At 40.1% G+C, this 26,817-nt stretch overlaps 1 long non-coding RNA gene across 1 annotated transcript; it reads left to right on the top strand.

Moving 5' to 3' along the window:
- On the top strand, positions 1,142 to 5,912 carry LOC102162312. Its single transcript, XR_306270.3, has 3 exons — positions 1,142 to 1,641; positions 1,996 to 2,054; positions 5,376 to 5,912. It is a non-coding gene; the product is annotated as an uncharacterized LOC102162312 (long non-coding RNA).

Here is a 26,817-nt window from a genome sequence, read left to right as displayed (position 1 = left end):
GAATCTCTCCGGGATGCTCCCTCCTTAGATGCAAAAAGAAAATAATACTATCTAGGTCATAAGCGCTGTGAAGACCACTTTCACCAGCAGGTAGAAGTGCCAAAAGCTCCACATGGCCCATCACACAGGCAGTCAAGAATTTTAGCTCCCTTCCCCATCTGTAGAACGCTGAATGCTTGTCAAGGCATCTCACATGCATTATCTCATTTGATCCTTATGCAATACTCACAGGTATCTTAACCTTAGAGGCAGAAGGTTAGGTCTTTGCATTTCTTTTTGTTGCCTTTGAGGAAACACGATTGAAAAGATACACTTGGTTTCTCCCACTACCTTAGCTCTGTTCTGCGGCAAGTTTTACAAAGTACCTGAGGCAAGAAGAAGGGTTCCTTTTATTCCACTGTTCCAGATGTCTTCAGCACCTTGACTTTAGGAATACACAAAGAACAGTAAGGCTTTTTAATGAAACTGAAAGGTATGCATTGTACTTAAATCTGGAACTTTTTCCTGCCGAAGAAACTCCGCCACCGGGACGGCCATCCTGCCATTTTCGACAGGGTGAGATATGTTTTTGCTCAGGCTTACCCTTTTTCAGCACATTTCCAACCAACGGCAGTTGGTATCCAAGCAGTTAAAACTACCTCAGCACTAATAGCTATGAGCTCATCTTGTATAAAGACATTTTTAGTTAAACACCACAATCTTGGGGTTGGGGGGGGGAGTTAGCGTGCTTAACCAGGCTGGCTTGGAATAGCTCACGATATGACGCATACCACAGGAAAGAGAGTGGTGTGAGGCACCTACAAAATATTTTTCAAACAAGTCATTGACGCTGTAAGCCCCATGCCTCAGCTTTAGGAAGTCACTTATTAAGAATCAACACCAGCTGTGCCAAGCTAAGCTTTTGCTCTTGGTGATTTTCCAATTGAATATTCAGGGCCCTGTTTCAGTCTTGTTTTCAGGGGAGTACATGCCTGGAATGTTAGCAAGCTATTTGCTGGAAAAAATGCCCACAACAGGCCTAATGTTGATCACATTAATGCGTTTGAGTGAGTATGGAGTGCAAATGATTGAAAATGCTTCCAGATCCCCGTTGCAAGGGACAAAGCAGGCTCTGTTCTCTGATCTGATGGTCATTTTTTTTTCCAGCGGAGGATGTGGGGCAGGAAGAGGGAAGAGGGCCAATCTCTGTCTAATGGTTCCAAACAGGGCCCGGGCCCGGCCCTCTGGATGCTGACGAGTGGGAAATGAAACACAGATGGGTCAGATGGGTAAGGAGAGGGGGATTACAGGTCAGGCCAAAGAGTTGGAATAAATTAAGTGCTTATGAGGTACAGAATGGCACATTGTTTAAGTGAATGGACAGGGAAAAAACATTCCAGCATTGTTCATCCGCCGAGGGAGCCCAACGCTCCTCTTCCCAGACGAGCCCAGGCCACAGAGCGCCTCCTCCTCGCCAGGATGTTTGTGACCCACAGACTGAAAACGCGGCCAGGCGGTGCCCGAAACATTATCCTAGCCTCCAAAGAGGCCAGTTTGGCTTTATTACACGGGAGATGTAATTTATTGGGAGAAATGTTTGGGTTCGTGTGTCGGATGGTGGAGAGTCAGATTTGGAGTTCCCTAGGGATCTCCGAGGAGAAGGTGAGTAACCACAAATTAATACAGCAGGGAAATAAAGTGACAAAAGAAATGTTTCATTGTGCCTGAAATCTTGAACCAATTTCCCCCTCTTTAGCCTTTTAAACCTTTGCTCACAAATCAAAGAGGAGCTCAGCTGAGAAAACTCAGCAGAAGCCTGGAGGCCTCGATAACCCCAAAAAGGGGGCAGGGTCCGATATTCTTTCTGGTTTACGTGCCTTCACAAAGTAAGGAAAAGAGCAGAAAAAAAAAAAAAAAAAAAAAAAAAAGACACCTTGTTTTTAGAGTATTAGAAAACAATCCAAACAATTAGATACCTAAAGGAAAGGTAACAGATCTGTGCATTTTGTGTTCTAGGTGTGTTAAGGAAATCACCAAGTCCCAGAGTGTAGACAAGCCCGATCCCTTCGCAGCAGGTAATCAGCAGCCAGGCTGGAGAAAGCGTGTTTTCTTGAAGGAACCAAACCGAGAGAATGTGAGGGCGGAGAGGGTCACCTCAAAGGAGAGAGCTGAAGTCGCAGCTGCCAACAGAATTAGAAAAGTTCTAAAGCTGGGGATTAATGGTTTCTTTTTTAGCGCGACAGAAATTATTTTCAGAAGTTTATTTTCATACCAGCCACGTTTCCATTTTATGGGCTTGACCTTTAGCAGAATATCCCACAGGCAACGCGGGAGACAGTGGTGCTCATGCTGTGAGTATGAAAAGCTTCTCAGTGGATCGATTGGGGCAGGGCAACTCCAGGCACACGGGGAGATGACTCCCAACGACCAGTGTGGAAAGTCTGGATGCAGCCTCTCTTTCAAAGGCCAGTGATTTGCACTGTTAGGATTTTAGTAAGTGGGTCCAAGTGAGTGAGAGCTGATTATGTGCACATGTCATCTTACTGTATACTGTTTAGCTGTACTACTTATAATGTCAATATTTTACCTTTCCCCCCCAATCTTCCCCCTGCCCCCCCCCGAGCTTTTATTAGTCCTATGCTCTGAATCTTGGAAGGGAACCCCAGGAATAATCAGTTTGTAAAACAAATTTGAAAAAAACGATCATGACACAAGCATCAGTATTAAGAATTGGAGAGAAAAAAAGGACTGTGGAGAAATGTCCAGCTTGTGCTGAGCAAAAACATAAAACTGTTATTCATGGAAAGAAGGACAGACCCATAAGAAACTAATATCCGGTTTGGGATATTTGCTTTTTCCTTTCCAATAAAAGCGATGATTTTTTTTGGGGGGGGGTTAATCAGGAACCTCCTGAGTCCTCTGGACCACGCCTCCAGCCGAGTGTCTGAGTGTGGTCCAGAGGCCACCACAGAGCTCTCAACTTGACTTTCTGGGTTAGACCCTGAAGCATTGAGCAGCAAACAGACCCTTCATGTCCCTGTGAAGGTACTTGGGCCACCTGGCTTCGTGCCAGGGGTTCCCAGAAAATGGAAAGTGTGCTTGCAAACTAGCAACAGAGTGGCCACATCTCTGTGACTGAGGCCTAGTGCAGGATGCACAGAAGTTTCCGTGACAAAAGACCCTCAAGCAAGGCAGTAAGGATGAGGCCATTGTCACCTCCAGCCACGGCTTCCTGGCTGTAGCCATGCCCGACTGTCCTCTCACAAGGTCTTCTGAGGGATGTGGCCCTTGGGCTCACCAGGCTGGAAAAAACACTCCATAGGCACAGCCGTGGGCTACATCGAACATCTCTGCCATCCCACTGTGAGCATGGAGCAGTACACAGCCAATAAAAATGAATCTCTTAAGGCGCATCCCCAAAGTTGTATAACCTCCAGATCCCACAAAGCCTGGAGCCACCCCTGGGGTTGCCGTTTATGAGAGGGAACATTAGGGAGAGTTTGCAGAGAAGAAAGGGAGCTAGACTGACTTTCTTGATGTTTCTGGCTTAACGCCCAGGAGAATTCAGGCAAAGCTGTCCATTCGGTTGGTAACGATACAAGCAGGAGAATAGGACGGAAATCCAATTCTTCTGCTCCCTGGGGTGTGACTCTCATACTGCATCGCACAGCTTTCATTTCGCGAAGAACTTGTGGGTAAGCCTTTCGCCCAACCTAGGAATTCTTTTCAGAGGAAGTCATCAATCCCCAAGTACCCATTACTTCTTCTTTTCTTTTTGTCTTTCAAAACAGGTAACACAGACAGAAACATGAGGGCTTGGGGCCACATGGTAGGAATTTTATTTCCCCCAAAAAGACTTCCAAAATAAGGAAGGAAAGACAAGTGTCCCCCCCACCCCACCCACAATTTTGCTTTCTGTGGTTTCAGTTTGACCCATGGTCAATCATAGTCTGAAAATATTCAAGTAGAAAATTCCAGAAATAAACAAACAATTCGGAAGTTTAAAATTGCATGCCATTCTGGGAAGCATGATGAAATCGCATGCACTCCGGCCTCATCCCACGTGGGATGTGAACTGTCTCTTTGTCCAGAGTATCCAGCCCCCGAGTCTCTTAGTTGCTGCTGGGTTATCAGGTCGACTGCCATGGTATCCCAGGGCTTGTGTTTAAGTCACTCTTATTTTACTTAAATAATAGCCCCAGAGCACAGGGGTAGTGATGCTGGCAACTCAGATGAGCCAAAGAGAAGACATAACAGTGTTTCCTCTAAGTGAAAGTTGAAAGTTCTAGGCTTAAGGAAAGAAAAAAAATCATATGCTGAGGTGGCTAAGCTCTACCAGAAGAACAAATCTCCTATCCATGAAATTGTGAAGAAGGAAAAAGACATTCGTGCTGGGTTTGCTATCTCACTTTCAACTGCAAAAGTTGGGACCACAGTGCCTGATAAGTGCTTAGTTAAGATGGAAAAGACATTACATTTGTACAATAAGTTACGATGTCACTTATATGTGGAATCTTAAAAAAAAAAAAGATAACATAAAATGAATGTATTTGCAGGACTCACTTACTTGGAAAGCAAACAGTTTCAGTTACAGTTACCAAAGGGGACAGGTAGAGGGGTTGGGACTGGCATGTGCACTCTGTGGTTTATGGAACGACTGGCCAACAGGACCTGCTGTATAGAGCGAGGACGTCTACCCAGTATTCTGTGATAATCTATTTGGGAAAAGAATCTGAAAAAAATGGATGAGTGTACATGTTTAACAGAATCACTTTGTTGTAAGCAGAAATTATCACACCATTGTAAATCAACTATACTTCAAGCAAACTTTTTAAAAACGGAGAGAGACCACATCCATGTAACTTTATCATAGCATATCATTACAATTGTTCTATTTCATTAATAGTTTCTGTTGTTAATCTCTTATTGTGCCTAATTTATAAATTAAACTTTATCAAAGGTATGTATATATAAGAAAAAACATAGTATATATATATGGCTTGTATACTATATACATTTTATATATATATATGATGTATATAGTACATATATAATATATATGTACATGTGTAATATATATATACTATACTATTATATACTAGTATACTATTATATACTATAGTATACTATTATATACTATAGTATACTATTATATACTATATACTAGTACATATATATACTATACTATTATATACATATACTAGTATACTATATACTAGTATATATATAGTATATATCCACAGTTTCAGGCATCCACTGGGTGTCTTTGACCGTATCTTCCTCGGATAAGGGGGGAACTACAGTATCGACTAACTATCGCAAAGCACAGACTTCATACTGTTTTCAAATGATGGGGAGATATTTATACTTTTCTCCTTGGACTCTCTTATAAACAGAAGCAGATGTTCACAAAGCAACTGACCAGGCCAGGTGTGTCCTTCAAGGCTACCTGCATTCAACAGAGGCGACCACAGCCCAGACCCATCCTTCTTGGGAGAATTTCAAGATGCTCCACATAGTGGTGCCTAGCGCTCTGTGCACTCAGAGGCTAGAAGAAAAGATACAGAGGTCCTCTTTCAAGGAGAGGCCCTGATGTTTCTATTCTTACAAGGATTCTTTGGTAATAAATACAGTGAAAACACCGTCACCGTAGAGATAATACTTAATGCTCAAGAGGTACGTAGCAGAGATTGCATTCCAATCAAGGACTTCCGTAACCCTGTCTACCAAGCCAGTATCACCTGTAGGCCAGTTCACCTTCATCCAGTCACTTTACAGCACTTGAGTGTTTGCTGTCCGCTCAATTAAAATCCTACTCTGGTGGGAAAAACCAGATTTCCAAATGGGGACTTTATTGATTCAATAAAATTTAAGAAATTCTGCTTATGGAAAAACTCATTAACCCAAACTAATAAATACGAGTTTACCCTGCAGTCTGGGTCCTCTTTATTTGACAGAATTAAAAAATCACTCTGGAACAACTTAGTTCACTTTTCACTTGTTAATGGAGCTTAATAGTTCAGTAATTCGCTTTCTGTTCTAAGCTGGCGAACTCTTCATTCTTTCCGACACAACTTGCATTCTCTTGCTCTCAACTTTACAGAGCCTGCGGGTTACAAAGAGGGTTCACAGAAGTGAAGAGCAGGGAGGAAGGGGGAAGGAAGGAGAACTTTTCCTCGGGCTGATGTAATGGCTCGAGGCTCAGCCCCTCCTAGAGGGTGGTGTCAAATTGCAGGGCACTGTTAAGATTCTTCAGCAAAGTTTCAAATGCAATGTCCCTGTGAGGGACAACGTTATTATCGCATACATGTCACAGCAAATTTCCACTTCGGTTCAACATCCTCTAAAAGAAACTGCAAAAAGCCAAAACTGCATGTGCAGTGGACAAAACCTTCCCATCAATTTTGCCCTCTGGCACAAAGACTTTCCTTTGGAAGGCTGCTACTGTACAAATGTTTGCTTATTCTTAGTACAGAACTTATGATGTCAGTTTTTTTTTTAAAGCAAGAATGTGTTAAAAGTAGTTGTGGCTGACTATGGATGTCTGAAGGTCTTCGGGATAAAGTGCAGAGCTTGAGGGGCAACGTCAGAGTTTGTTGAGATATTTTTGTCACTGTTCAGTTTTCCCAACACCTCTGGAGAGATGCCCCAACTGCACCTGTTGTAGCCATATAAATCACACTCCAACCCACCTGCATTCTCTGGACCAACCACTGCCCACCAAACAGTAAACCACTAGTCAGCTCTTAATGTGAAAATCTTAAAAGCTAGTTGTAAGTCAGTCTGAGTTGTTGAATCTTTGAAATATGTCATATGGTTTAATTGCTTAATTTTCTATCACTCCACAATCCTTTTTTTCCCCTTAATCTATACTGACTTAGGAAGAAGGATTTTTTTATGCAGACAGGAACATTCAAACTACTTCCACGTATACAGATAAAAGTAAATAATTGTTTCGTCTCTGGATACAAACTGAGGATTCTACTACTACCCCCAAAAGTGAAAAGATGCACCTTATGTTCATATTTAACACTATTTATAATAGCCAAGACATGGAAGCAACTTGAATGTCCATCAACAATGGATAAAGAAGATGTAGAATGTACAGACACACACACACACACACACACAAACACAAATGGAATACTACTCAGCCATTAAAAAGAATGAAATAACGCCATTTGTAGCAACAAGAATGAACCTAGAGATCATCATGTTAAGTGAAATATGTCAGAGGAAGACAAATATTACACGATATCGCTTATATATGGAATCTAAAAAATAGTAAAATGAACTTATTTACAAAACATAAATAGACTCACAGACATAGGGAAAAAAATGCATGGTTACCAAAGGGGAAGGTGGAACGGAAGGAATAAATTGGGAGTATGGTATTAACATATATAAACTACCATATATAAAATAAACAACAAGGACCTACTGCAGAGCACCAGGAACTATATTCAGTACCTTGTAATAAACTACCATGAAAAAATAGAATCACTTTGCTGTACACCTGAAATGAGCACAATATCGTAAGTCAACCACACTTCAAAAAAAAACAGAAAAGTAAAAACAAAACAAAACCAAAAAACCCAAAGAGACAAAATAACTGAGAAGAAAAGCCTAGGCTTAATGAGGTAATGCTGAATGATTTTCCAAGGTGGATGAATCAACTTCTGCTTCTACCAGCATTGCCTATGTGTTCTCCGTGTTTTACACTCTTGCCCATTTAGGTCTGAAGGCATTTGTAATTTTAAACATGCAAAGTCACTTGAAATATTCACAATCAGTAGGTGTTGTTACTTCTATGTGACGTTATTAAGATGACATCAAAGGGAAAATCGGTACAGTGGCCTGGGCTCAGGCCTCAGCTCACAGAGTTCATCTCATGTAGGTCTGTGGCTTTAACCACTGCTGGGTGACCTCCAAATGTCCGTCACCAGTCTTACCTCTCCTGTTTTCCCCTCAACCACCTATTTGGGATCTCCTTGTGTATGTTTAATATGCATCTCATTCACCTCCCCCTTTTTGTAACAGCCACCTAAAATTTGCAGAAAAGAAGCTGGCAGCTCTAAATGGCCACATTGATCCATGTCATCTCACATCAAAAACCCTCACTGAGGGAGTTCCAGTTGTGGCTCAGTGGGTGATGAATCTGACTAGCATCCATGAGGATGCGGGGTCGATTCCTGGCCTCGCTCAGTGGGTTAAGGATCTGGAGTTGCCACCAGCTGCGGCGTAGGTGGCAGACGCAGCTTGGATCTGGCATTGCTGTGACTGTGGCCCTGAGAACTTTCATATGCCACAGGTGCGGCCATAAAAAGAAAAAGGGGATCGATTTTAGGGGTTTATATTTGCATAATTTCCTCCCAGTTGTGAATCTACTTAGGCTATACTTTGGCATCTTGAATTTTTACTTTATAGTAGACATCTGACTTAGAACCACAAACTCTCCTGAAAACACAAATATATACGCCTGCATTATATTCCATCATGTAGATAAACCATGAATTACGTCTTTCATTTCTTTACTATTTGACACTTAGATAATTTCTAGACAGATTATGCTGTTTAATTCTATTACTATTTCCTTTTTCCACTGTTTTTATGTAGATTGTTTTTGCTGGAACATAGAAAAGTTAATAAATGTATTAATCTTGTGCCAAGTCAGTTCACTAAACATTTATAGTTTCTACTAATAATAGTTATTCAATTGATTCTTTACTGTTTATGAGGATACATAAATAATATATTTTTAAAATGCAGAATAAAGGGAAAAATATTTTTCCTTCCTCCCAATACAACTTTCATTTTTTTCATAATCAAGTACTTCCAAAATAATGTTAAGTGATAATATTTATCACTTCTTGAACATTTATTAAGTGCTAGGTCCTATCACAATTGCTTCATAAACATTATACATTATTTATTGGTTCACTATTTCTTAGATTTTTTTCTAATTTTTAAAAATCTCCAATATCCTTTAATATCTGATTGGCTGTTGGTTTGAAGCAGATATAGTTTATCATGCTAAGGCAAGTTAACTTAAATTCCTTTATAAAAAATAAGCTTTATAGTGAAGATCTAAGGCTAGTACAAAAAAAGCCCTAGATACCCCACGCAGATTCCCCTAATTTGACAATTATATAATCATGGTGCATTTGTCAAAATAAGAAATTCACACTGGTTTACACTATCAAATGAACTCCAGATTTAATTCAGATTTCTCCAGTTTTCTCATTAATTTGCTTTCTCTGCCCCAGGATCCCATTCAGGGTAGCGTATTGCACTAAGTCCTTATGTCTCCTTAGTGTCCTATAGTCTGTGACAATTTCTCAGTCTTGTTTTTGAGGACCTTGACAACTTTGAAGAGTCCTGGTCTGGTGTTTTATAAAATGCTCCTCAATTTGAGGTTCTGTGATGTTTTCCTCACGATTAGATTAGATTTATGGGCTTGGGGGAAAATGCTGCAGAGAAATGACCTTTCTTTCTCACATCATGTGAGTATGTGTCATCAGCCTCACTTATCGCTGGTGTTAACCTTGATGAAGGCGGTGTTGGCTAGGTTTCCTCATTGCAAAATTAATTTTTCCCCCTTTCCACACGCTATTCACTAAGCCAGTTGTGAAAGAGCCTACACTCAGTTGAAAAGGTAGAAACTAAGCTTCACCTCCTAGAGGAGAGAATACCTACATGTATTATTTAAAATTCTTCTGTAAGGAAGACTGGACCCACCTCTTCTATTTATTAATTTTGATAATACTGATTTATATTAGTATGGACTCATAGATGTTTATTTCATACTTTGGGCGAGAATCCAATAGCACTTTACATTATCTACCTTATTGCTCAAATTTTTCCAGCTTTGGCCAGTTGGCATATTTAGTTGGCTGCTGTGTCCCTTTGACATGTCCCAACATTTGCTATTGTTCTGATTCATTCTGTGCCCTTTGTTTCTCTGAGCCCTTCATTAATTTTTTGGTAAGATTCTCCAGGTTTACCTTGTACTTTCTCTGTCCCGACCCTAGAAACAGCCATTTCTCAAAAAAAAATCTTGGTCTGTTTTATTGGAAAATGGTATTTGGAAACCAAGATCTGAGCAATGTATGCTATATTCGTCTTTGCTTTGGAAGTTTTTTGTGCATCCCAATGTTCAGAGCAGCTTTATTTACAGTAGACAAGATATGGAAGCAACTAAGTGTCCATCAGCAGATGAACGTATTTTATACACACACACGCACACACACACACACACACACTGGAATATTAGCCATATAAAAGAATGGAATTTTGCCATTTGCAACAACATGGATGGGCCTGGAGGGTATTATGTTATGCTTAATGAAATAAGTCAGAGAGAGAAAGATAAGTACCGTAAGTTTTCACTTCTATGTGGAATCGAAGAAATAAAAAGAAATAAATAAATATACACAACAAAAACAGAAACAGACTTACAGAGAACAAACTAGTGGTTATCAGAAGAGAGACAAATGGGGGGAGGGGCAAGATGGGTGAAAGAGAACAAGAGGTACAAATTACCAGATACAAAATAAATAAGTTATGAGAATGTGATGTACAGCACAGGGACCATAGCCAATATTTTATGAAAACTTTATACAGAGTATAATCTATAAAAAGTATTGAATTGCTAAGCTGTACACATGAAACTAGTATAAAATTTTAAGTTAACAATATATACTTCAATGAAAAAAGATAAAGTATTCTGTTTTGCCTTCAAAAAACTGTGATAATATACTCATGACATAAAACTTACCATCGTAACCACTGTTATGTGAATAGCTCAGTGGCATTAGTACATTTCCATTGTTGTGCAATTGTAACCACCATCCCTCCACAGACCTCTTCTCATCTTGCAAAAACGAGATTCCATGCCCATTAAACAATAACTCCTTATTATTCTCCCTCCCCCACCCCTAAGCAACCCCCCTTATAATTTCTGTCTCTGTGAATTTGACTACTGTAGGTACCTCATATAAGGGGAATCATACCATATTTGTCCTTTTATGACTGGTTTATTCCATTTAACGTCCACAATCTTAATCCATGTTGTAGAATGTGTCATAATTTCCTTCCTTTTCAAGGGTGGATAATATTACATTTTGTGTCTCCTTTCATTGGCTAATAAGACACATGGGCTGATTGAAGTCCTAGGGCTATTGTGAATAATCCTGCTACAAACATGGGTGTACGGCTATCTCTTTGAATCTCTGCCTTCGGTTCTATGGGTTGTATACCTAGAAGCGGAATTGTCAGATCATATACTGATCTATGGGTTATTATTTTTTATGAAGTTCTATACTGTGTTTCACAGCAGGTGCACTATTTTACATTCCCGTCAATAGTGCCCAAGGGTTCCAGCCTCTCCACATCCTCACCAACAACACAAAAATCATAGAATGTTTAACACCAAGAGCAAATCCTAATGTTTGGACTTTAGGTGATGATGAGGTGTCAATTGTCACAAATGTACCATTTGGGGAGTATGTTGATAATGGAGGAAGCTCTGCATGGGAGGAGGCTGAGAGTATGTGGGATAACTCTATACTTTTCTCTCAATTTTCATATGAACCTAAAACTGCTCTAAAGACAATGAAGTCCTTTTTTAAAGATAAAAAAATGAACAGAATATTTCTCAACATTTCTCTATGGCCTCAGTGAGTTCATTGAATGATAGGTGGAACTTAGCCTACAAGGATGGGCAAACAATTGCACTGAGACAGTGGCATCTAAGAGAATTAAGATATTTTTAACAACTTCAAATAAAACAAAGTTTACTTGACTTTCTCTAGAAAAGAAAGTCCCCTCACCGTAATAAAATAAAGCTGACTTTTTCTAGAAATCAATAATATGTATCTCCTCATAGCAGTTATTCCTTAGCTTTACCTGCAAATGAAATAGTAGAATTTTGAGGTTCATTTATTAAACCTACGGCAAACTATAGGCAGTGAAAATGTTACCTAAATAATCAATCCCTAGTGGTATTTTATGCAACTTTAAACATAATTGGTGAGAAAATAAACTGACAGCCAAGAATGTTGGGAGGTGAACAAACTTTTTGATACCATATTCCTTTTCTTGGCCAAACTCAGGGAGGATAAATTTGTGAGGGTGAAAACGCCTTTCAAATGGGCTGATTTAATAACATCTTCTCGCTAGAGAAAAAGTCTGATGAGGCTAAAGCAATCTAAATGGAAATATTGGTTCCCACCAATTTCTATTGGCTTTGATGATAAAACCTTCTGCCTCTTCTACTTCCTTTTGATCTAGTTGCAAAAGGGATGCTGGGAGAGGCTCGGTCCAGGCTCCTTCAATGACCAGCTGCTGATACAGCTGTGGCTTGTTAAGGCCACAGGACAAGGAAAAGTTCCAGCATGCTTCCTGTTTTATCACATTCTTAAGTTAACATTATATTACTGAGAAAAGTGATATCCACACAGATGCAGAAATATGGTATGTACTGAAGGCCAAATGGATTGTAAAAATGAGGATCCAGCTACATATTTCAAACAATTATTAAGATGTAAAAGCTTATCAATAGAACCTTTATTCCAACACAGCAATTTGAAACAAAGATCTGCTTTTAGATAGTTTACTTGTCTAAGATTGATGGAGAGAGAGAGAGAGTTTGAATTCTCTGGAGAAACACACAAGCTCTGGTCTCAAGTATCCAGATGGATTTGCATCGTAGATCCAACCTCAGAGGCTTAAGGAATGCTACAGAAGGCCTCCAGCTGATAGGGGGGGATCTTAACTATGACTCGCACTGCTTTCCATTAAGGAAATGAGAAGCAACTCACTTTTTACAAGGTGTTAACTAAGCTTGGCTGAGCAGCCCAACTGAAAAATCAAACATGCCCAAACACTTCATGTTTATAAAAACAAACTCCATTAACATGCCTGGCTTCCCTTTTCATAAAATTGCTGATGATTTACTGCATATCTTAGTGCAGTCCAATTTTCCTGTAAAATGCATGTTCTGTATTATGTTTGGCACATTTTAGGCGATCAATGTGTAATTGTTGAATTGAATTAGAATTGATTTGTTTTCCATGAAAATTATAATGGAGGATTTTATAGAACCGGTGACTATCCAACTGGCATAAAAGGGAGTATTTATACACGCTATAAGAACTGGTATGCACTCCTAAAAGGAAGTGAAACATTTTTTTTTTTTAATACCACAGTGTTCATCCTTCCAAAGTCAGACTTAAAAGGAAGGAGACCGAATTCTCTTGCAACATGCTCCATCAAGTTGGGCCTTATTACAACAAGTCTCTTCGGAGTAATTTCACTGTCTCCAATCCCTATATACCTGATTATATAAATTATTCTAGTAAAACTCAATTCTAGCACTTTCTAAATTTCTTAAAGTATTTTCAGGACAATGTCTACTCTTTCTGTTTATCTGCTTTAAAAAAAAAAGATATTCCATAAAAAAGAATTTACAGCAAACCTCTCGGTACCCATCCACAGAAACAAGATATGCTAAGACAGTTGAAGCTGTTTACCCATCCGGATCACATTACCTGCCCATCCCCCTCTGGAGGAACCCTTTATTCTCTTTATCCAAGTCTGAATTCAAATTTGCTCACTGACCTGTGGCCTGGGAAGAAGAAAACATTGTAATAGGTTCAGAGCGGAAATTAGTTTCACTTTAAGTTTTTTGCAAAGCCCACACTTGAGTAAGGTTATCTGATGATTTCACGTATTCTTCAGAAGACATTGGCTCTCTTTACCCTATTGTGGAGATAAACCTACTAAACTTACTAAAGGGTTGGCCAAGAAGAGACACAGACATTGTAGAGGCTTCAAAAACCCATGCTTTTCTGGGAGACAGCTATGCTCACCACTATACCACCAATGCTTTGCAAAAAAAACCCATGCTTTTCTCACTGTATAAGCAATTTAATCCCTTTCCTTGCACAGGTAGGTCCTTGGCATTCTCCCCGCATGGCCAAAGGCAACTTTCTGCCCTTTTCTAACTCTGTACCATTGTCCTAAAGAGGTGAGCAAATTGATAACGATGAGATCCACAACCACCCAGGCCCTTCTCTAAAGCTCTGGTGTATTCCTAAGTGGGACGTTCACACCCAGAAGGAGGGCAAGATAAGCCACTAGGGTGTGGACAAAAGCCATTTGAATTACTACTTAAATGTATCTTTATCTAAAACTAAGAAGAAGTGGACTACATAGTAATATACATATTCATAGACATACATGTACAACTTATGAGTAAATATATATATTGAGGATACGCTCGATCACCATTCTTTTTAACCTTCTAAGAGTTTTTAATTACAAAAGGCTGGAGACTACAGCTCCAAACAATTCACATTTACTATCTGTGTGACCTAGGAAAAAAGAGCTTCAGGATATATTGTATGAATTAAATCGTATTGAGGTAATATTTAGTACCAATATACTAGGTACAATAAAGGAAATGATCTTCCTCTGTATCCGTGTAAAGTGGTAGAGGTCCTTGGATTTTTAGTTCAGCTAAGCAAATGAAACTAAACTTTCCTGATTCGTCATCTGCACACCTTAGGTCTTGCCATAGATTTAAAACACTGTTTTACCTTGGGTGCCAAAGCCACATGGAAGGACTAATTATATAATACTCTCGGACCTAAAGGCTTCTTGTCTGTTTGTTCCTTTGTTTTTGAGAATCAGAATCTAGACGAGGTTTTCAGTGAAGAGTGGTCCAACAAAAATCATTGTTATATGTCCTTCCAATATTTTTTGAGCACCTGCTCTGATATGCTGAATATTCAAAAGTTAGTAAATATTTATGTAGTGTTTGCATTTTTCAGGTGCTAGGTGATGAGGATTATGAGATGAGCAGAGTAGGAGGGTGATTCCTGTCTATGGAGTTTACAAGCGGGTGGAAAAAATATCAAAACTAAAATACAATGGAGAGAGTTTTAAGCAAGATAGGAACAGAGCCATGTAGATGTCTCCATGCCCACCTCTCTGCTCCTTCCTTCAGCTTTCCTCTTCTCTGGACACTGCTCCAAAACACAGATCTCTGGTCTTGTTCTCATTTGCGGTCCCCAAGTATTCCTGACCTTGACCTCGCACCTCAGCCTCCTCTGTATGTATTTTATCTGACCAACCTCATTTCGGTGACATCAGATGATAATGAGTTTAATGTGATCGATCCTGGCTTTTTTGAAATCCCTCCCTGAAAATGGAACAGAATAGCCGAACAGAAATGAGACAGCCACAGAAACTCCTGAAAAAGGGAGGCCAGGAGCAGGAATTGGGAGCACCAGAGCAGGTGAGAGGTGAAGGGTTTTTACGAGGTGGGCTTTTGGGAGAGGCATCAATCATTTCATAGAGAGCAGCCACCTCGGAAAGTTGCACATAGAAGACCCCGTGGGTCCGAGTCCCATTGGATACTTCCTTTCCCTTGAACAATTCTTCACTTACTCCATGTCATTGTCATTTTAAACTCAAGTATTGGTTCTCATGGACCGGGGGCTTCTTGACAGTCATAGCAACTTCCTTTGGATTTTTCAAGCCAGCCTTCTTCCCTTCCAGCACAAGGCTCAATACAGAGCAAGGACGTACCCCTCCTGGAAACGGTTATTTGACGTTACCTCCAACAAGGTCTGCTGAGAGTGAGGTGAAGGACACAAAGATGTGTGTGCAAAGCTATGACATGCCATTTTGACCAAAGGAACGAGGATTCCCTCATCTCCCTCTCACAAACATGCGGGAATGTTGTGAGCATCTGGGACTTGAAAAACGACTCTTGGATGTGGCTTTCAACCACGTATCATGCACACGGACAAAGACACGGCGTCAATGTGATATGGTTCTGTCTCCATCCCACATCATCAGTCACAGCCTTATCTGTATCACGCAGTCTCCATTTCCAAGCACGGGGGAGATGCTACAGTGGGGAGTAATGTAGGAAGAGATGAGAAGAGCCGCACATGTCTGCGAATCTCGGGTGTCATTTGTGGGCGTGGTGGTGATGATGAGCATGATGATAATGATAAGGTCCCCAGCTGTCTGTTGAAATTCCTTTCTGGGAAACAGCTGGAGATTCATTCTCTAAAGATCGCATCTGGCTTGATTTGCCAGCACTCAAATCCCATTGATCTGGTTCTGTTCTAGCCCTCTGTACTCCCAGTTCAAAGAGCAGGGAGGCCTGTAAAGAAATTACTGCCATATTGTTCCATCGGCCACAGTGAGCCATATATACGATTATAATTAGGAACACATTAAGGGAAGCAGCTCAGGGAAGATAAGCTGCTTGACTGCATACGCTTTTTGATGAGGGCTTAGCGCCAATCCGAGAAGAAAAAGATTAAATGTTTGTTACCAATCCTTTTGAACTTGTGGCAGAACATGTGGTAAAGCATTTTTGATTCAAATTAAAAGCATCCTAAGATAAAAATAACCCTGTTCTCCCAGGCCGTTCCAAGTGAAACCATTTGGAGGCTGATTTATTGTATAGCCCTTAACCCCTTTCCACCAGCATGATTAACGTAAGCATTTCTGAATCCCATGTAAGCCTGGACAGGTATTTGTCTTGTTACACATCTGTGGAACAAATGGCAATACAAATTAGACACTCAACAGATGTACGTTTTCAAAGGCTGGGCAAATTTAATTTGACTGTGCATGTAAATAAAAAGTTCATTTGAGCACCAAGGTCAGGGATGTGGGTTACAGGTAGAGAGGGCGGTTGCTTCAAATGTCACCCAAAGGCCAGCAATTCAGAAACTCTATAAAGAAGGGGCTTCCTAAAACCAAGCAGAGAAAAAAAATAGGCAGCTACGGCAATGCCAGAGAGCCAAGCAAGCAGTGGGAAGGCTGAAAAAGAAAAGGCCTGGTTTAACCACAGCATCAAGAAAGGTTTGGCACGGTCATTGGACAGAAAAAAAGACCACGTCAAATATTCTAAGCTTCCGCGTCAAGAGAAGCATGGTTTAGTGGTTTCCTCTGGGAGTAGAGAATAGGAAGTTTGTTCCAGATTCAGCCTCTTACTTCCTCTGTGGCCTCAGGCAAGGCCTCTTAACCTCTCTGTGCCTGTTAACCTATAAAACTGGGACAGTGGTTTTTACCCACTGCCTGGCATCGAAGGTTCCTGAACACCTTTCTCGAGTGATTGGCAACTGATTGAAAATGACACTGCATCCTGCACACGTCCTGAGTCTGAAAAGTTTGTAACCACACGACATTTACCTGCCAAAGGAATATTTGATGTTGGTTTTAACTAAATCATGTGTTATTTTAATTTCTATAAACAGTGAAGTCTCTGCAGGTGAAGGAAAACTCAATGACAATATTTTCTCACATTCTCTCACCCAATTTCTACCCCACCCAACACACACACACACACACACACACACACGCTTTCCTCTTCCCATTGCAAATTCTGAGGATATTTTCCCTAAATAATTTCCTCTCTAATAAGGTGAATGTAGTCAAAAGCAATAATACTAAACTTCTGAAAGCAGTAAAAATCAACATGTAATTTACCACAAGCAAACTCTTTAGCACTTTAGTTATCAAACTCTGTCAGGATGCCCATATTCTATTATCTAAAGTAGCCTTTTCCGGGGAGTTCCTTTTGTGGTGCAGCAGAAATGAATCCGAGTAGGAACCGTGAGGTTGCAGGTTCGATCCCTGGCCTTGCTCAGTGGGTTAAGGATCTGACATTGCTGTGACTCCGGCGTAAGCCAGCAGTAACAGCTCCGATTAGACCCCTATTCTGGGAAATTCCATATGCCGTGTGTGTGGGCTTCTAAAGACAAAGAAAGAAAAGAAAGAAAGAAAGCAAGCAAGCAAGCAAGCCAGCCAGCCAGCCAGCCTTTTCCAAGTTCCTGGGGATATTGATAGGTATCTTATGTACAAATATCTTTGATCACACCATTTTGGGACATATTTGGTTAAATCCAGTAAATATGACTTTCTTTTTTCTTTTTTTTTTGCTTTTTAGGGCCATACCCACAGCATATGGAAGTTCCCAGGCTAGGGGTTGAATCGGAGCTGCAGCTGCAGGCCTACACCACAGCCACAGCAATGTGGCATCCGAGCTGTGTCTGCAACCTACACCACAGCTCATGGCAATACCAGATCCCCAACCCACCGAGCAAGGCCAGGGGCTGAACCCATGTCCTAATGGCTGCTAGTTGGGTTCGTTACTGCTGAGCCATGACGAGAACTCCAATATGACTTTCCTGAACATGATATATGCATTGTGAAGTTCCAAGAGAGGAAAAAGTGTGAAAGGTTTTCCTAACTTTTTTGTATCCTTTTACCATTGAATTCTCTCAGACCTGTTGTCCTGGGGGGGGGGGGGGAATGAGGAAATACTAATCTAAAAGGTTTTCTTAGACTTTTGCTGCTGGAAAAAGGTGAGTGAAGTGAGCTTTGAAACAACAGGAAGTTTATTTCCCAACCAAAATCAGATTGATTGAGAGTGAGGATTTGCCTTCAGAAAGATGATTAAAGTAAATGGACATGTATTATTTGATGTTCTTGCTTCTACCACGAAGATAATGTTGCTATTACAGTTGAACCGTGAACAGTGTGAGTTTGAACTGTCCAGATCCACTTAAACACAGATTTTTTTTCAATAAATAGATACGATAATACGATCCACAGCTGGCTGTATGCGAAACTTCCAATACGGAGGAGAGACCGTAAAGTTAATTCCCAATTTCTGACCATGTGGCCTAACCTCCATTGTTCAAGGATCAACTGTATTCTTTTGCTTTGGTTTGTTTGCTTTGTTCTTTGCTGTCGAAATGATAATAATAAAAGTATTTGGAGAAACCTAGCTCTCTCTATTATAAATCGGTGCCATTACTAGAAAGTCAAACAAACCAAATCTGTACTTGCTGATAGTCTTAAAAATAAATATATTATATTTAAGAGATCCTTATTATTCTTTGAAATGCCAATTAGTCAGGAAACTCTTGCTGCTTTTCAACCATTAGTCAAGGAATGTGGGACTTAGGACTCCACAGCCATGTAAGAATAATTCCCTCCTAAGTGGCAGAGTTAAAAGGGAGCCAGAGACATCTTTCAGGTAAAAGTAGTATAAATGAAAATGAAAATCCATTAACAACTTTTACAGCCGATAGCTAGGTAACCACAGTGCCTTCCTGTGAGTACCTTGACGTCATCTATTTTTCAGGTCTGCCTTTGCCATTAAACTCTGAGTTCCTTGAGATCAGAGACGGCATCTTATTCGCATCCTTTTTCCTGGAATATTCTGTAGTGTCTGAGTCACGGTAGGCACCTGTCACATATTTACTGAACTGAATAGACATCAAGTGATTTGGAACAAAACATTTTATAAAAAATACATTCTACGATACTTAGAGTATGATGTCAAATCTTATTTTCAAAACGAAGTAATTTTACATTGACCTAGGTATTTCTAGCCAGAATATACAGCTTATTTGTGGTTGAAAAAGATGACATAAAAACATAAATACTCTATAATATCTATTCTGGGTCATAGCAACTTTGCTCAAATGCAATATTTACCTTTATGATTTTTTTGATCATATGAGGAAATTTACTGATAGCCCAGTGTGTCACTACTGGAGGATTATAACCTGATGAGGTGATTGTGAATCTTGATTTTTTTCTACCTATCATGCTCTGTGTCCCCTGAGAATGCAATAACCCTGTTCTCCAAGTTATCACCCAAGGCTTTAATAACAATTTTAAATCCATAACCAAGAGAAGAATTCAGTCATATGAAAACAATAATTTTGGGAGTTCCCATCATGGCATAGAAGAAACAAATCCAATTAGTATCCATGAGAATGGGGGTTGGATCCCTGGCTTCACTCAGTGGGTCGAGGATCTGGTGTTGCAGTGAGCTGTGGGGTAGGTCACAGATGCCACTCGAATCTGGCTTGGATCTGGCTCGTATCTATGGCTATGGTGTAGGCCAAGAGCTATAGCTCTGATTTGACCCCTAGCCTGGGCACTTCCATATGCCATGGGTGTGGCCCTAAAAAGCAAAAATAATACTACTAATAATTTCATTTAACTCATCAACAGCACTGGAATGTAGGCTTTTTACTTGCAGTTGTATTTTCATCCAGCCTGCCTTTCTTTGATATATGCAAGGGTATTCCAACACTTTGTCAAATCTTTGCAGACAAAGATAAATTTTGAGTCAACTGTAATTGCAAATCTACTATTACTATACCATCAGTCTCAGAGCTGATAGCAATTGCACAGCCAAGCTAAAACCATCATGAAGACTGATGTGGCCAAAATTTACGAACAAAAAGAAAAATGCCAGCCACCCTGTGTCCAACAAGACTGCATACTTGCCCACTTGTGTCTTCACTGACGGTAATGTGGCCATGGCCATCATGCTCATAGTCATGAAATACGGCCAGTGACACAGCTCCCTCACACTTCCTTGCCCTTGGGCTGTTGTGATGTGATGCCTGTACAGTATATTTGTGTGTTGTAATGCCTCCCTGTTCCTCTGAATATCAGGTAATTGCCACAAAATGCCGCTAATTGATGGCTTTTGGATTTTGAGAGCAGCCCCTTGAGATATTTTCCAATTTATTACAATCTGTTCCAGAAATTCTAGGAGTTACCATCAGGCAGATTGTGGTGCCAGACTATGAATCAATTGATACATTTTCTACTAGTTTTAAGAAGCTAAAACAACAACAACAGCAATAGCACATAAAAGAAGTAAATGAGTGAATTCCAGCACATGTGAGAATTGAATAAAGAGAAAGTAATAGTTTAATGTATTGTGGGACAGAATAGATTATTGAATCACTAGCCCTGACATAGAGAAAGAAAACCAAGCTTGCAGCATTTAATTCTGATGGACGAAATTGTAAATAATAGATTGCAAAAATTTGAAGATCTAAAAGACATCATGGGAGTTCCCACCATGGCGCAGTGGTTGACCAATTTGACTAGGAACCATGGGGTTTTGGGTTCGATCCCTGGCATTGCTCAGTGGGTTAAGGATCTGGCATTGCCGTGAGCTGTGATGTAGGTTGCAGATGCGGCTTGGATCCCATGTTGCTGTGGTTCTGGCGTAGGCTGGTGGCTATAGCTCCAATTGGACGCCTAGCCTGGGAACCTCCATATGCCAGGGGAGCGGCCCAAGAAATGACAAAAAAAAAAAAAGACATCATTTACAATTCTAAGCAACACAAGAAATTGAAGTTATAAAAGAAAAGATGGACCGGCTGTACTTTAAAAACACTAAATCAGCAAAAGACACCAAAGTCAAAAGACCAACTTAGAATAGGAAAAAAGTAGTTTTCAGTCAAATAATAAAGAGTAAATACATAATGTTCATTATGATATATACAAAGGCAGATGATAGATAGGTAGATATCACCAATAAAAGAAAAAAGAACTGTTGAATTATAGGCATGGGATAGTTGTAGGCAGTTCATGGAAGAGCAGATCATACAATTATTAGTATAATAATTGTATGAAAAGACGTAAAATTTCACTAGCAGTCATGTATGAGAAATACATTGGGACAAAAATATATTACTTTATCAATTTGCCCTCAAACTGACGAAAGTTATAAGAACACTTGTTATAGATTTAGATAAAAGTAAATATGATTTGAATAAAAGAAAAGACCCTCACCCCACCCTGAACACAGCACTGGAAACATGAAGAGTTGAAGTCCCTTTTAGAAAACTCTATTAAGTTATATTTTCAATCCAAAATTCCCTGTATGGTCACCCTATAGAAAAAAAATTATATAAACTTTGTAAGTATTTTTTGCAACATTGTTTGAATATACCTCACCTAGGATTGTTTAAAGTGGTAAAAAAGAAAACTAAATGGAAATAAATGAAAGTCTGCTGAAATGTGAATGGTTGAATCCATGTGGTACTACCCTACTGTGGAATATAAGGCAGCCAATAGAGATAAGAAAATAGAGACATAGGAGAGGAGATGGGATTAAGATGACAGACTAGAAGGACTGCAGCACAACTACTCTCCTAAAAACAAAATTTGCAACCAAGTGCTGAGCAATCTTCAACCAAATGGACCAGAAACTTTCAAAAAGATATCCTACTCCAGAAGACAAAGAGGAGGCCACATCAAGAGGTAGGAGAGGCAATTACGTGATATAAGTAACCCCACACCTCCCGGGTGGGAAGCCCCACAGATTGGAAAGTAACTGGTTCACAGAGACTCACCTACAGGAGTGAGAGTTCTAAGACCCACATTAAACTCCCACCAGTGGGGATGTGGCACTGGGAGAAAGAGCTCCTGGAGCATCTGGCATTGAAGGGCAGTGGGGCTTGTGCACAGGAGCTCCATGGGACTGGGGGAAGGGGAGATTCTTAAAAGGCGCACACAGACTTTCACGTGCACTGGGTCCCAGGGCAAAGCAGGGTCTCTGTGGGAATCTGTCTTGGACCTGGCTGCAGTTCTTGGAGGACCTCCTGGGAAAGGAGGAGTGAGTTTGGCTTGTTGTGGTGGAAGGACATTGAAAGCAAAGCTCTTGTGAATCTTCATTAGCATGCCTTTCTCTGGAGGTGGCCATTTTGGGAAAATCAGGCCCCGCCCATCAGCGCTGAGAAGCCCCAGGCCAAACAACAATCCAGGTGGGATCACAGCCCCACTCATCAGTAAACAGGCTTCGTAAAGAACCCTCAGGCACACAGTGACCTCTAATCTCATTCAGAGACAAAGCCCCACCCACCAGAGGGATAGGAATAAGCTGCACTTACCAGTGGACAGGCATCAATCCCTTCCATCAGGAAACCTACAGCAAGCCCCCGTACCAACTTCAGTCACAAGGGGGGCAGACACCAGAAGTAAGAGAGGCTACAACTCTATTATCTGTAAAAAGGTCACCATCCCAAAAACCTATAAAAATGAAAAGATAGAGAACTATAACCCAGATAAGGGAGAAAGAGAAAACCCTTAGCCAGACTTATCAAGAAAAAAAGAGAGATGACTCAAATCAATAAAATTAGAAATAAAAATGGACACCACAGAAATACAAAGGATCCTAAGAGACTACTATATGCAACTATAGGCCAATAAAAAGGAAAACCTAGAAGAAATGGACAAATTCTTAGAAAAGTACCATCTTCCAAGACTAAACCAAGATGAGATAGAAAAGATGAATGGACCCATCACAAGAACTGAAATTGAAATGGTGATTTAAAAACTTCCAACAAACAAAAGTCCAGGACCAGATGGCTTCACAGGCGAATTCTACCAAACATTTAGAGAAGAGCTAACACCTCTCCTTATGAAACTATTCCAAAAAATTGCAGAGAAAGGGACACTCCCAAACTCATTCTATGAGGCTACCATCACCCTGATTCTAAAACAAGACAAAGATACCACAAAAAGAGAAAACTACAGACCAATTTCACTGATGAACATAGATGCAAAAATCCTCAACAAAATACTAGCAAATTGCATCCAACAATACATTAAAAGGATTGTACATCATGATCAAGTGGGATTTATCCCAGGGATGCAAGGGTTCTCAATATCCGCAAATCCATCAGTGTGATACACATTAACAAACTGAAGAATAAAAACCATTTGATCCTCTCAATAGACGTGGAAAAAGCCTTTGACAAAATCTAACACCCATTTCTGATAAAAACCCTTCAGAAAGTGGACATAGAGGGAACCTACCTCAACATAATAAAGGCCATATATGACAAACCCAGAGCTAACATAATTCACAATGGTGAAAAACTGAAAGAATTCCCACTGACATCAGGAACAAGACAAGGATGCCCATTATGGCCACTACTATACAACACAGTTTTGGAAGTCCTAGCCACAGCAATCAGAGAAGTAAGAGATAAAAGGAATCCAAATTGGAAAGGAAGAAGTAAAACTATCATTATTTGCAGATGACATGATACTATACCTAGAGAATCCTAAAGACTCTACCAGAAAACTGTTAGAGCTCATCCATGAATTTGGCAAAGTTGCAGGATACAAAATTAATACACAGAAATCAATGGCATTTCTAGACACCAACAATGATAGATCAGAAGGAGAAATTATGGAAGCAATCCCATTTACCATCACATCAAAAACAATAAAATATCTCGCAGTAAACCTACCTAAAGAGACAAAAGACCTGTACTCTGAAAACTATAAGACACTGATGAAAGAAATCAAACATGACACAAATAGATGGAAAGATATACCATCCTCATGGATTGGAAGAGTTAATATTATCAAAATGAATATACTCCCCAAGGCAATCTAAAGATTCAATGCAATCACTATCAAATTACCAAGGACATTTTTCACAGAACTCTAACAAAGTATTTTGAAGTTTGTTTGGGAGCTCTAAAGACCCAGAATACCCAAAGACATCCTGAAAAAGAAAAAAGGAGCTGGAGGAATCAGGCTTCCTGACTTCAGACTACACTACAAAGCAAAAGTCATCAAAACCATATGGTACCGGCACAAAGACAGAAATATAGATCAGTGGAACAGGACAGAAAGCCCAAAATTCAACCCACGCACCTACAGCCTACTCATCTATGACAAAGGAGGCAAGAACATACAATGGAGAAAGGACAGCTTGTTCAATAAGTGGTGCTGGGAAAACTGGATAGCCACATGTAAAAGAATGAAATTAGAATACTCCCTAACACCATACACAAAAATAAACTCTAAATGGATTAAAGACCTAGATGTAAGACCAGATGCTATAAAACTCTTAGAGGAAAACATAGGCCAAACACTCTCTGACAGCAACATCTTCTCAGATCCACCTTTTAGAGTATTGACAGTATAAATAAAAATAAACAAATGGGACCTAGTTAAACTTAAAAGTTTCTGCACAGCAAAGGAAACCCTAAACAAAATGAAAAGACAACACACAGAATGGGAGAAAATTTTTGCAAATGAATAGACTGATAAGGGATTAATCTCCAAAATTTATAAATACCTCCTACCACTCAATACCAAAAATACAAACAATCCCATCAAAAAATGGGCAGAAGATCTAAACAGACAGTTCTCCAAAGAAGACATACAGATGGCCAAAAAACACATGAAGAGATGTTGTCAACATCACTCATTATCAGAGAAATGCAAATCAAAACCACTCTGAGGTACCACCTTACACCAGCCAGAATGGCCATCATCCAAAAGTCTACAAACAGTAAGTACTGGAGAGGGTGTGGAGAAAAAGGAACCCTAGTACACTGTTGGTGGGATTGTAAATTGGTGCAACCACTGTGGAAAGCAGTATGGAGATTCCTCAGAAAACTAAACATAGAACTACCATTTGATCCAGCAATCCCACTCCTGGGCATCTATCCAGAGAAAACCATGTCTTGAAAAGACACAAGTACTCCAATGTTCATTGAAGCACTCTTTGCAATAGCCAAGACATGGAAACAACCTAAATGTCCACCAACAGAGGAGTGGATCAAGAAGATGTGGTACATATTCACAATGGAATATTACTCAGCCATTAAAAGGAACGAAATACTGGCATTTCTAGCAACATGGATGGACCTAGAAATTATGCTGAGTGAAGTCAGTCAGACAATGAGATACCAACATCAAATGCTGTCACTTACATGTGGAATCTGAAAAAAGGACCCAATGAACTTCTTTGCAGAATAGATACTGACTCACAGACTTTGAAAACCTTATAGTTTCCAAAGGAGACAGTTTGGGGGATGGGGGGATGTACTGGGGTTGTGAGATGGAAATCCTATAAAACTGGATTGTGATGATCATTGTACAACTATAAATGCAATAAATTCATTGAGTAAGAAAAAAAAAGAACATAGAATAGACCATTCAACAGAGTAGAAGTATTTTCATATGGTATCGGTAAGTGAGCAAGCAAATTGTGGAAAACTTTTATTATATAATCTTATTTATAGAAAATGATCAAAAATCATCCCTATCCTGCATATGCATAGGTATGTATATATACACAAGTTAGGCTTCAAGTTCCCTTCAAGATTAAACCCAAAGCCTCTGGCCAAGGGAAGAATTACCAGACCCTTATCATCACCCCCCATCTCATTGTAATGCCCTTTCCCCCACCTTGAGCCACCAGGTGTAGCAGACGTAATGTCAAGGGATTCTCCAGGGAATTTCCCTATAACCTGTCCCCCACGCAAATGAGGTATCTTGCCCAACACCAATCAGATATGCCCCATACAAAAACCAATCAATACTCAGCCCTTACGCATGTGCAGTGGGCCACAGCCGGAAGAATCAGTGGGCCGGGTGGGAAATATCAGGCCCCCATCCAGATCCACAGCATGGAGATATAAGAAAAACCCAATCGTAGGGCCAGGCCAGTCTCTATTCTCACTTTAATATACTTTAATATACTTTTTGTAAAGCGCCTGTGTTTCAATTCTTGGCTGCGGTGGGCTGTGACAGAGGAAATAATGCAAACCTAACATTTGTGTGTACATATATATATACATATGTTTATGTGTACATGTATGTATATCTGTGAATGCTTTGGTTTGTAATTACGTGAACATGATAAGATGTATAAAAGATACAGAATATATTATTTTTATGGGTCACTGGAGGGGAGGGAGAAGAATGTGAGAAGAGAGAAAGGGGATCACAAATAAAAAAGTGTAAGAAAATAGTTCTGGGAGTTCCCATTGTGGCTCAGTGGAAATGAATCTGACTAGCATCCATGAGGACGCAGGTTCGATCCCTGGCTTTGCTCGGTGGGTTAAGGCTCCGTGTTGCCCTGAGCTGTGGTGTAGGTCAAAGATGCAGCTCAGATCTGACGTTGCTGTGGCTGTGGTGTAGGCCAGCGATTACAGCTCCGATTTGACCCCTAGT

Source organism: Sus scrofa, chromosome 11, assembly GCF_000003025.6.
Source record: "Sus scrofa isolate TJ Tabasco breed Duroc chromosome 11, Sscrofa11.1, whole genome shotgun sequence".
Classification (NCBI taxonomy): domain Eukaryota; kingdom Metazoa; phylum Chordata; class Mammalia; order Artiodactyla; family Suidae; genus Sus; species Sus scrofa.
The sequence above is the reverse complement of the archived record's forward strand: the minus strand, read 5'-3'. Positions and strand labels throughout refer to the sequence as shown.